We start from the raw sequence: 12,075 nt of genomic DNA, 5'->3' as shown, positions 1-12,075 counted from the left end.
AACTGAAGGGAATATGATAAACAGGTCTCAAATGAGCATTGGCATGTTCTACTATGAATTTCATTATACCATTGAATTCTAATGTTTCAGGAGAGGTGTCACTTAGAACTTAATTAATATTCACCAAAACTCAGAAACTGTAACAAAATTCAGAACAGGATATAACACCCATCTCTTACTGCATTTGTCAGATTGCATTGTCTGACACTGGTCTGAAATATAACTGAAATGGCAAAAAAAAAACAACAAACACTTTCAGCCCTAAATGCATTTCTTAATAAGTATTAGGTTTTTGTTCTTAAAAGCAAGATCCCTCAACATAAAACCATCATTGTGAGAGAAACAGTAGCTGTTACTTGGACATGGGATGTTCCTGAGATGTCATTTAAAGGGAAAACTGAACTGACACTTCGTACTGTGTTACTTATTCCTTTTTTTCCCGTGTAATAGATAGCTGGGTTGTATTATTATGATTTTTAACTTTATTTCACATTCACATTGCTATCTTATGTATCTCACAGAGGTATTTTATATAGTCATTTAGAGCTGCATCATAAGATACATGAACAAGGAGAGCACAATGAAAATGTACACAGTGGGAAAAATTGGTTTGTCTTTCCTCAGAAGGTTTGACTTTGCAATTTCTGCTACGTCATTTTTTCTCACAGCAAAAAGAATTATATTGCTTTCTTACTTCACAACTATGTTATGAGGCTTATTTTATTATGGCTGGTAAAGCACTTTAATTTCTTTGATGAAAGCTGCTAAAGAAGTGCAAATAATTTCTATTTTAAAATTAATTTTAACCTCAGAGTTGTACTTCAAAAATCTCAAAGCTCTTGTGACAATCTTGTGGAATATAAAAGATGAAGAATTTGGATTTAATAGGGACAATTGTGATTCTGCCTTATATAGTGCTGAGGGTGTCAAAAAAATATTTTAGTTTAGGTAATCACCTGAGTACAGAATCCTTAACCACACTGATGACAACAACAAGGACAGCTCTTAAGGCTCTGTCACCTCTGTCCAAGCTCTCCCACAACACCATATCACCTCCACTTTCCTCCTCACTTCTACTGGAGTAAAAATATGTCACTCTACATCAGAAAGAGACTGGGAGGAAGAATTGGAGAGGAAAGAATCTAATCATTGAAATGTCTGAAGTTTCTCCAGCCCCTATTCACCACTCAGGTATGAAGAGATGGGAGCTGAATCATAAACCATTAGTGCTTCAGACCCAGCGGTGGCACAGGGGAAGCACCTCTCTCACATGGAGATAGAGTTGTAGAGGCTGCTACTCCTTTTTTTCCTCCTGTATTCTCAGATTCACTGTGAACTACTTGAATACACTAGCAGCTTCAACTATGTTTCTAGTACATGGACAATAGTTACTGACAATCATTCAATCTGACAAGTCTACCAGCAAAATAGCTGAGAAACAAGTGGACTCCAAAACCAGAATCACTTCTCACTTCCAGCACTAGGCATCCTTCTCCAGGTTAACGGAGCAGAGGGAGCAGGTGGAGATGGGCAGCCCTGGAGCAGCACTCTATGTGGTGACACCATAGTGAGGCCAATCGCCTGGCTACACCAGAAAAAAAATGAAGCTTTACATGTATGCAGGAATCCAAACCAGTTCTCTTAGTGAAATTTTAAGAAAAATCATTACAGCCTTCTTTTATGGGGCTGTAAAGCAGGTTGGCTACAGTATTTACATCTTGCTAATTATGTTATTTTGTGAAGTGGATCTCATCCAGTCTGAACTGAGAGATGTTGTCCCCACATCATCATCCTGCTAGCTCGATATCCAACTTCATATAGCATGACAAGGTAACATTTTTGTGAACAAGCCTAGTGTCTGTGATCTGCTTTCGTATGAAATTAGTTTCTTCCCAAATGCCTGTTATTCCAGTTGTTAAATTACTTTAAGTCATGCTCCAAGGCATGTATAGTATACTACAATCAAATAGGAACAACACTTTGCATATCATTAAATGCCAAATTCTTTTTTGCTACTCTAGAAGCAGAACTGCAGCCAGAAATGTGCACTTTCTATGCTTCTTTGCAATTCCAATTGCCAAGTGAACATAGGCTGGGGAAGCAGTGCTGCCAAGTGTCAGTGCTGCGTTAATATTGTTATTATTCTCTGGGAGTGAAGTATATAATGCTATTTTCTCCAAAGGCATTATTGATATCAAGGATTAGCATTACAATTTGTATAATTATTGCAGTGCCCACAAGACTCCATGTCATCAAATATTTATCCAACTCAGAATAGTTGAGAGCAAGTGATTTTAAAGTCCCTGCTGGACCTTTGGAAGAAAAAAGTGATCAGGTAGCTCATTCAAAACATAATACAACACTGTTACAGGATGCTTGAGAGAGATTTGGTCTCATCCTTGAAATCTCTTCACATTACTCTTCTTTATAAAGGGCCCTCATTCCCCCCCCACCTCCCCTAAACTTGTCTAATTTAAAGTCTCCAGTGCCCTCTACTCACTTCACATGACCAGTGTCCAGTGGCTGCTTTTTCTGCTTTAGGGCTCTCTCACACCCATACCTGCCACAAAATGCAGTAGGTAATGCCTTGTCATCCAACTGATACTATTTGGTAACAGCAAGGCATTCAACTACAGCATTACTGGTTTGCCTTCCTATTTTTTAATGACAATGGCAGGATGCCTTCTGAAAAACACTGTTTCATTGAAGTATATACACTGAAATATTACTTAATGAAAGAGACAAGGCATTTTGCCTAAAACCATATAATTGGAAGTCAGTTGCAACTCTTTCAGGATTTTCTTCCAATCTTTATTTGAAGAAGCAAGGAAGTGCCTTTACTTGGGCTCCAAAAGCAAGGCAAACTTTGAAAAAAAAAAATCCTGTACACAGTTTTAAAAAGTATAAGTCACACGTTAGAATAGTTGTTCACTGACATCTTGGCCTTTGAACTCCATGCTCCAGTACAGGTTGCACTAAGTTCACAGGAAGTGCCTGAACCAACACGAGCATGGGATCCAGCATCCAGGCCCTATGCAGGTTTTGGGCTTCCGGGTCAGTGTTCAATCCAGTAGTAAACTTATGTGCAAAGGAGGGCCCATACAACCTATTTAACATATACCTACTGGTACTCTGAGAGTTAGTCCTGATTTACCTTCTACCTTTTCTCTGTATTTGTTAGTTTTGAGGAAACAACCATACAGAACCTTAACAGAAAACATTAGTTTCAAACCACAATGTATTTGCTGCTGAGTATTGGGTGTCAAACTGCTACAAAGTGAAAATCTTGATTAATTAACTAAATTATAATGAATAAAAGCTGGCTTGACATCTAACATTTAGCAGAGGACATTAAGTTACACAGCATTCATCCAGTGCTAATGCCCTTGAAAAAAATCCATTCTTTTGACTGCTCCGATTGTATGAGAAAAGGACCGTGCAACCTCAGTAGCTGGCATTACTTTAAGAAATGAGCATTTCTAAAAATTAAGTTTGTTGAACTACAAAATTCTTAAGGCTTCCTAAATCCTTAGAAATGCAAATGCAATTGCTCCATTCTGTAAAAGCCCAGTGAATGATACCGAGTCATTGATCTTTCCTTAGCTTTCCTTCCTGCCTTTCTTTGGAGACTTCTCCATCTCCTCTCCAGCTCAGGGAGGTCAGCTGCTCTATCAGCAATAAAAAGAGTAGAGCAGAGCCAAAGCTGACACCACGCTGTTACACTCCTTCACAGTTTAAATTGGCTCATAAAAGGAAAAGTGCATCCTTTTTAGATGCAACTAATGACTCTTCAGATGAAGAAGTCTGATGTAACAGCTTTAATACATGACTGATATTTATAAAATCCAAAACCTCTGGAAATACCGATGACGACGATCTTTTTTCCCCCCATGCTAAAAAAGCAAGATGTACAAAACAGCTGTAGATCAGAAACAACCAAAACACTCGAAATCCTTTAAGACTACATGAGTCCTTTCACTCTGCACAACAGCATCCTGTTTAATCTAATGAGTGAAACTGAGGCTAAGAAGAAAGCACCCTCACATTGGTGGAACTTCCTGGCAGGGAGAGTAACTGAGACAACAGGAAGTCAATGACAAGTTAGTCAAACACATAGTGCATGCTGTTTAAGAACACATGTGGCAAAGTACAGCATCATAGTTAAACCTTAATAGAGTAATTCTGCCCACTTCTACTTCAGTCTTAAAAATACTTGTATTTGGAGTTGAGTAGATAATACTGAAGAGATCAAAAGCAAGACCCAGAAAGTAATACTTCATTGGACACCAGAGCAACTTAAGATTCTACACAACTACAGCTTCAGTATCAGCACCATAGGAGAAACAATGCAGTTATAACTAGGGATGTTAGCAACACCTTGCACTATGATGTTTGGAACCTCTCATCCCTATAGTTCAGAGGCATTTCTTTGGTCTCCTACCATAACAAGCATAGGCAATATTACTTTCGCAAGTATCTACATCTTTTTCTTCTACAGCTAGGTTTGTGCATTTAAATAAGCTATCAAATATACCACGTGCTGCCTTGTATTTTAACCCACCTCCATGCCTCCAAATTGTAGACTATTTCTAACAAACTCTGGCACTGGAAACATAATAAAGGAAGCAATATCATGTTCTTACAAAAATAAAGGAAACACAATCCCTTTTCTCTTAAGTGGGTTCCTATACAAAACAAACCAGAACTTTAAGGAATATTTCCTTTCAAAATAATAGTAACTTGAAGGTCACTTTGGAAGCTGCATAAAAAATATTAAGTTTTCCAACTCCAGGAAGGTGACATAAAGCTAACTCATGCAGAGAACATAGCCCAGGACTTTACCACACTGAAATATAATCTGTCAGAAAATTCAGATTACTTAAAATAAAACAGAAGTCAGTCAACATCTGAACTTATTCCAAGGCAACTCCCATGCACCCACCCACTAATTTACAAAAGCTACTGCTAAATAAGTAGAGGATCACTAGTTTCTAACTCTATTCTCCTGTTAGCTTGTCTTAACCAAAGCTGTATCACAGTAATTGCAAATGGCTTTACTATCATTAACATTACTAAACTTCAGAGAAAGCAGTCTGCAGGGACATTAAAATAAGATCAACTTTGCAAAATTAAAAGACTCTACTCATATTTAAGGCACTGTAATGCTCATTAACAGCAATTGTTTTCTGGTTGAGGGTGTCTCTTGGTTGTAAATCAGGGAAGACACTACATTTTGAGCTACAGCACACAAATCAACCAGCTATGGCTTCTGGGAAGGAAAAGAAAAATCAGAGGCTGGTAAACAATTCAGCTAAATGAAGAGGTATTGAAATGCACACCCTTGGCAACCCAGGGACAAGATTTACAAAAAAATACTTCATGTCACATGGTAGCAATTAGGAAAGGAAACAAAATTTTAGAATAGCCTTCTGAGTCAACATCAGCAGTTAGCATTGTAGTTTTGTATGAAGTCTCTCCCCACCGATGACAATTTTGGCTTCCTCTTACTGCATCCTTCCTTGGGTGTCAAGATCTCTGCCCTTTCTGTAACTGATGCTGAGCAGCATACAAAAGGATTGCAGAGCTTGGGAGCAATCAGCACTCTAAGGAAAATAATAGATGCCACAGTCTCGCCATCCTAACTTTTTAAGAGGCTCTCTTGGGACAGAATAAACAGTTTTACATTTTTATGAGGAAATGTATTGCCATTTTTTAAAAGCAAGGTTCTTTTTGCTTAAGTTTGGAACTATGCTTTAAATTTATTTTTCCTAATTGCAAACCAAACTTTTACTCTTCTTCAGAAGCAGTTGCAAAAATCCAGCCACCAATGAATTCTTTATAATATCTTATGCCTATTAAGAAGGAATAATGACTATGCAAAAAGGAAAGGGACACCTCTGGAAATACACTGTAGTAAACAGCAGACCTAGCAGGGAGAATGATTAATTAAAAGACAACTCAAAATTCAGGCTGTAAAGCAAGATGAACAAGATGAACAAGAGCTACAGAATAAAACAGAATATTTGCTAGGACAATTTTATGATGCATTGTGATTATAGCAATCAAATCTTAAAGTTCCTTCCTTAAATAAAGAATTTGTGACTTCTCTAAAAGTAAAGGGTTAATGTTCAATATGTTTACTTGTAAAGTGTATGATTTTAGTAACTGATTAAGCAGAGTCCTGGCTAACAGCAAAGCAATGAAAGTATTCATTACATGACATCTTACTTTGCAACTGATCTGCTGTGACTTCAGCAGGTTGGCTTTTTTGTTTTAACCCCCATAAGGGAAGGGTTTACAAATGCAGTCCATTAATATTTTTATTGTACAAGCATGTAATCAGGTCCATTAAAAAAAGGGAAGTTTGCTTCTTGCCAACTAAAAGACTTCCCAAAATAATAAGCAGGGAGCTGACCCCAAGAGGAGCGAATGCCACAGCTGTCCACCCAAACAGGCTTTGTATGAATAGCTTCTGGCACTAGCATTTTAAGCAGAAAACTGTCTTAATATCCCAGAGGTACGGAAGCACTACAATATTCTTCAAGTGCAAAGGTGAACAAGGAAGTCTCCCTGCCCCAACTGTTTAAGCTCCAGCAAGTTGAATGGGAATTTCGAATGAACTGGGCAAAGAAGTTCTCATCTACTGCATCAGATCTCAGTAAAGACGACTGAGCCTTTCCCAGATCCTGCTTGCTTGCAGTTTGAGCCATGTGAGTCCTTTACCCTGGTGGGATCCTTCTGCCTTCCAAGCAAAACTCCGGGTCCTCTTGGTGGTACCTCACACAGAACTGAAACAAAGCCAGCTCAAGGCTTCCTAGGAATTTAAGCAAAATTTTACTTCTACCCAGAGTCCTTAAGGTAGGAAAAAAACAACTCCCATCCACCTATTCCCCCCAAGTTAAAAATGAAGGAAAAAAAAAAAAACAAAAAAAAACAAGTTTAACAGCATTTTAGAGGGTAAGGTGGGAGAGGGATGGGAGACATCAGGGACTAAAGCTGGATCTTTCAGAGATCAGGGACTGAAACAGAATCTTTCTGTCCTTGGTCAGCCTACTTCTTTCCTGATACTCCCCTCCACTCTCCTTTGGGGATCATAAACTCCTCATTTATCCTTTCAAACTGCCTTTTATATTACAGATGTGCACCCTCAAGCCTTCTCCAACCTCTACAAAACAAACAGCTTTTCTTCCCTTTCTCCTCCATACTGTGTGCCCTTCTCAGCCCCTTAAAGATGGAGCAAGAGCTACAGCCTTCTCTTACTTCAGGAAGTAAAAAGAGCTCAGAAGAAAGATGTATGAGCAGAGCAGCAGTTCCAAAAGACTGGATTCATAACTGTGATAGAGGGAACAGCTGAAGCATGAAGGAGTATTAATAGCAATAGGCCTAACAATAATACTAAGAGCTGAGCTGGAAAAAGCCAACTCCAGCCTCCTAAAATATCAAATTAATTTGTCCTCCCATCCTGGACTGAAACTTACTTTGCTTATGCCTTCAGCCTGTTCTGTACAACTCCCAGCTTCACCCATTCTGTACCAAGCCACATCATTTCTTGAGACTCTACTAGGTCCTAATGATGTGGAATATAACGTGTCACCACTGACTACAGCTAAGAAATATGTGAAAGAAAATGCTCAACTTTGAAAGAAAACCCCGTCTTAGCATACTATTAAACTAATCATGTGAAAATGTTTATTTGCTATGAAGTCAGTTATTAAACAAATTGGTCCATGCTGCAATGCTACAATACACTTACATGGTGATACAAGATTTCTTTAAAGTTATGTTGAAAAAGATACACTCAGCTAATGAAATTAATGAGCTTTAATATTCCCTTGAAGTACAGTTTTTCAGCACAAATTTGCTTCATTATCACAGCTCTGTAAGCCTTGTAACACATAATGGTCACTGATCCCATCCAGAACAGTGAAACATTGGCAAAAGTTTAATTGTACATGCACCTACATTTTAAGGCAAATAAGGTAGTCTTGCACACTATTAATATAACTGATGTCTTTTATAATTAAAGGGATAATGTCAAAAGATTAGCTGGAAAGTATTTTAATTAAAGTTCGTAAATTACTGTTGAAGTCATCATTACATGGAAACTCAATGAAAATTAGATGCTTGGTTCTGCATCAGTACAGCAACAACACCAAGTTTTCCAACAGCTGTCACAGAGCCTCAACTCACATGTCAAGGCGCCTGATTTAGTACAAATTAAGTGCTCCTCATTGACTTAACATGTCTTGTACTGTGAGGAAAAGAACCAGGCTAGTCTTGGGCACTGCAATATGGACTAGATTTTTGCTTTAAAGCAGAAGATTTAGTATCTAAGATTCACATAAAATGTCATTTTAAGAAGTTTATAAAATATGTATTCACATACAATACAGTATTAACACTGGAAGTCTATGGACACCAGTTTTATGAATGGGTAAAGAGGAACAGAAGGACTAACTTTTCTTGAATGCGTTGCCATACAAATTCAAACCCATTCCAGGAAGTCCATCTAAGAGCGTGTTAAAATAGCTCAATTTATTAAAGGTTTACAAGATCTTTGGATAGTACAAAGACTCTGGCAAGTAGTTAACAAAACTAATAAAAACACATTTTTCATCTAGACAGAGAAATGATTAAGCTCATCTATTCTCTTTTTTATAAGAAGTGAATGAGAACATACATTTTGTCTACCTTGTCAATTTTAAATTATTCGAAGCAGCCATATATGACATCAGACTGCATTTCTCGTTTCCTCTATGCTGCTAACATATTTATTCTTATACTCTCCAGGCCATTCAAAGACTGATAAAGGTCAAAACCAATAGTTTAACAAAATAGTTGCATGGATGTAGGTTTTAGAGCACTGAACTAATGTCCCTGAATGACCAGTAATAGTTTTTACAAACATTGTTCATGAGAACCCTGAAATTATATTCCCAGGTGCTACCCCTCAGGAAGCAATAAATGCCCATGGTTTTGTGCTATGGGTCAGGATATATGACAACAAAGCATTTAGAGCAGTAATAATGTGCATGTATAACTGTGGAATCTAAAGGCAAAGGTATTTTTCTTTGCCAACCAGAGGACCCCCAAAGTAAGCAGGTAAATTTAAAGGCAAGAGACAGACCATGAAAATTGTATGGAAGGCACATGGTGCCAGAGCTGGGACGAGGTGAAGAGAGGCAATACACACTCAGTTGTTCTGTCTTTTCCTTGCCAAAAAAATGCTGCTGCTGAGAGCAAGAGCCCAAGAACTTCCCCCTCCAGCCTCCAGGGTAAGGTGGCCTAGTATTGCAAGTACTAATGCATCACATCATACTAAGTCTACTGCAAACTACTAAGTTCCTTCTGTTAATTTCCTTCTATCAATATGGAATTAATGTTCTCCATAAGCAATTTTAAAGAACAGCACAAACTATTTGTATGAACTATTTTACCCTTTATTACTGCAGTAACATTCAGCCTATCTTGCCACATACTACAAGTTTATCCTATTTATATCCAGGTTGGACAAATGAGATTACTTTTGTGTTTCCCTTCCCGTAATAGTTGCCATTATACTTGCACTAGATTCCTAAATTGCAGTGAATTACAGAAAAGCGCACAAACCGAAGTGGACCTTGACATGCTGGAAAGGTCACCTATGATGGCTTTCACAATGGGTAGATGCTACATAGTTCCCAGGTATCTTCCTTTAATAGCTTCATTAGGGAGTCAACCCTTACCAGGATGACTTCACCTGAACAATTGTCATGCAATTTTTATGTGACAGGCGTCTTTTGAACTTCAGTAACAGCAGGAATATTTTTATTACTTGCTCTGTTAATTCCTCATGAGTCAGCAAAGTTCAGTTCTGTTAACTCAGCAGGAAAAAAAACTTTACTTTTTGTTCTACAAGTCCTGCAAGTGGTGTTCCCCTCATATCAGCTCCTGTAATTGCTGCAATACAGCAGTCTGAAATTTCAAACAAAAAAATTGAAGCACTACTTATATCACTACCTTCTAAATTAAAATTACTGTTCCTGCAATGATAGACAGAGTAAAGGTTAGACTGTAAAAAGCTAGTTGACATACAATTCATTTCAAGACATTGGAGTTTATTACATGATATTCACCTCCACAGCACAAAATACCTCTTATTGATGCAAAAGCTGAAGTTGAGACATACCGCAGCGATGAACATATCTAAATGCAGTGTTTGAAGTATTACAGATTTTTATAGCCAGACAGAATATGTTCAACAAAAATCGCTGTTCTTACTGTTTTTGCCCAGCTCTAACTCCATTTACAAGAGTCTTTGCATTTCAAAAAAGCATTTAGTGGGAAACAAGAAGGAATTGATCAGAAAACAGCATACATTAAAACTGCTGCAATCCAGAAAACAGTGTTAAAAACACTAACAATGCAGAACTACCTTTCTAGTTTGGTCCAGTCAAAAATCTGAAACTTGAAAATTCTCTCTCCATCTCAACACTACGTATTTTTCCTTTTGTTACTATACTTCAAAAATTCTTGGCAATTCTTAGAAAATTATTAAAAGTATTTTTAATGTTTTTGCTACTGAGGCTTCTGCCTGTACCTTAGGTAACACCATTCCAATTAATCAGTAACTTTAGCTCAAACTGGTAGAAATTCCTGTGCGCTATATTTGCTGCTTTTTCAACAGCAGTATATAATTAGCATTCAATATTTACTTAATACATTCTATTTCAACAAAACAAATTTGGATCTTTATTAACATCAACTGAAAATACGATATCGTCTATTCAATCACTAAGTATATTCACTGCATTTGTATTTTGTTGGCTTTCTTAGAACTCTACTGTATTTTTCTCATGCTGGGATAATGAGTCTTCTAAATTGCTATCTGCAATAAATTTCTTGTGCAATGGTTTGGTTTCCTCTTTTTTCCCCTCTTTCATTTTCTGTTCTGAACAGAGAACCCTATAGTGAGATAGAGATTGCAAAGAGAAACAATTCAGAGAACACAAATCACTAGAGAGTTTGGAATAGGATAAAACTGACAGGTTCAGGGATCACAAATGCACCAGCTGGTCATTTCAGTTGTATTCACACCAAGTCTTATTCCAAACTACATTTTGAGAGTTTGTCAATAACATCATTAGTTTTCATAGAATTTCTTGTTTCTCTGGGTCTGAATCTAGCTGCTGTGTCCTATTGAGGCCTTTTGTCATAAGCACACCATCCATTTTGCAAGGAGCCCATTCTCTTTTATGAAAACTCTGGTCACAACCTCCCCCCCCCCCCCCCCCTTTTATTTTTTTTTTTTTTTTGAGGAAAAACCACTACACCACCTGGGAAGATTTTATTCTCTTCTTTCAAGTAGGACCATTTTCTTTACTCTTTGGTAGTTAACTCTTCCTCAAAGTCAAAGCAAATGAAGTTGAGTTTCACTTCAGCAAATTGTATTCCCTCCCCCACCCCCCTGTAAGTCATCTCAAGGAATACAATGTATGGCACAGATCTCCCCAGGAGGAGTAAATTATAAGCCTTCCAAATTTTTCTCTTCCACACTTAAGTGACGACAAGATCAAGACATTCAGTAGGCACCAAACTAACTCAGAAGATCTCCTGTGGAGTCAACCAAGTGCCAAGAGCTGATTTAAAAGGGTGAGATTAAATAAAAAATGTTATGACAAATACTACACAGAAAAAGATGATGCAAGAGTTTTATTTAGTTGTCCTGCTCACCCCACCAGAACCAGTTACACAAGAATTTAACAAGGACCTAAGGATTTGTAGAAAACTGTTTCACTTATGCTGGTATTTCTCTCAAGCTAGATTCTGCTCCAGTCAACTTCGCAGCAGCAACATTGGCCCTAACTGCATGAGGATACATGCAAGACTTTTATATATAGAAAAAAGTTTCTCCCTTGGCTTCTTTTTCATTATTTCAATAAGCTATTGACTCCCACTGAACTAGTGGTCACATTGATAGTCACATCCCTGAGAAAAATGCTCATGAATTAGCATTTGAGCCTGAGTGTTTGGGCTTTGACATTCTGCACCTGAAGAGAAACAGCTTGGTAAGGCATGCTAAAAGAAGGTAACTGC

General features: G+C 37.7%; 1 long non-coding RNA gene across 1 annotated transcript in view; it reads left to right on the top strand.

Annotated features, from left to right (window-relative positions):
- The window catches only part of LOC116493809, a 33,415-nt gene extending 22,579 nt beyond the window's left edge, over positions 1-10,836 (top strand). Inside the window, exon 3 of the long non-coding RNA XR_004253798.1 lies at positions 7,138-10,836. This is a non-coding gene — a long non-coding RNA (uncharacterized LOC116493809). The remainder of the gene's footprint in view (positions 1-7,137) is intronic.
- The last annotated feature ends 1,239 nt before the right edge of the window (positions 10,837-12,075 follow it).

The sequence above is a fragment of the Aythya fuligula genome, chromosome 12 (assembly GCF_009819795.1).
Source record: "Aythya fuligula isolate bAytFul2 chromosome 12, bAytFul2.pri, whole genome shotgun sequence".
Lineage (NCBI taxonomy): Eukaryota > Metazoa > Chordata > Aves > Anseriformes > Anatidae > Aythya > Aythya fuligula.
This window is presented reverse-complemented; position numbering and strand designations above follow the sequence as displayed.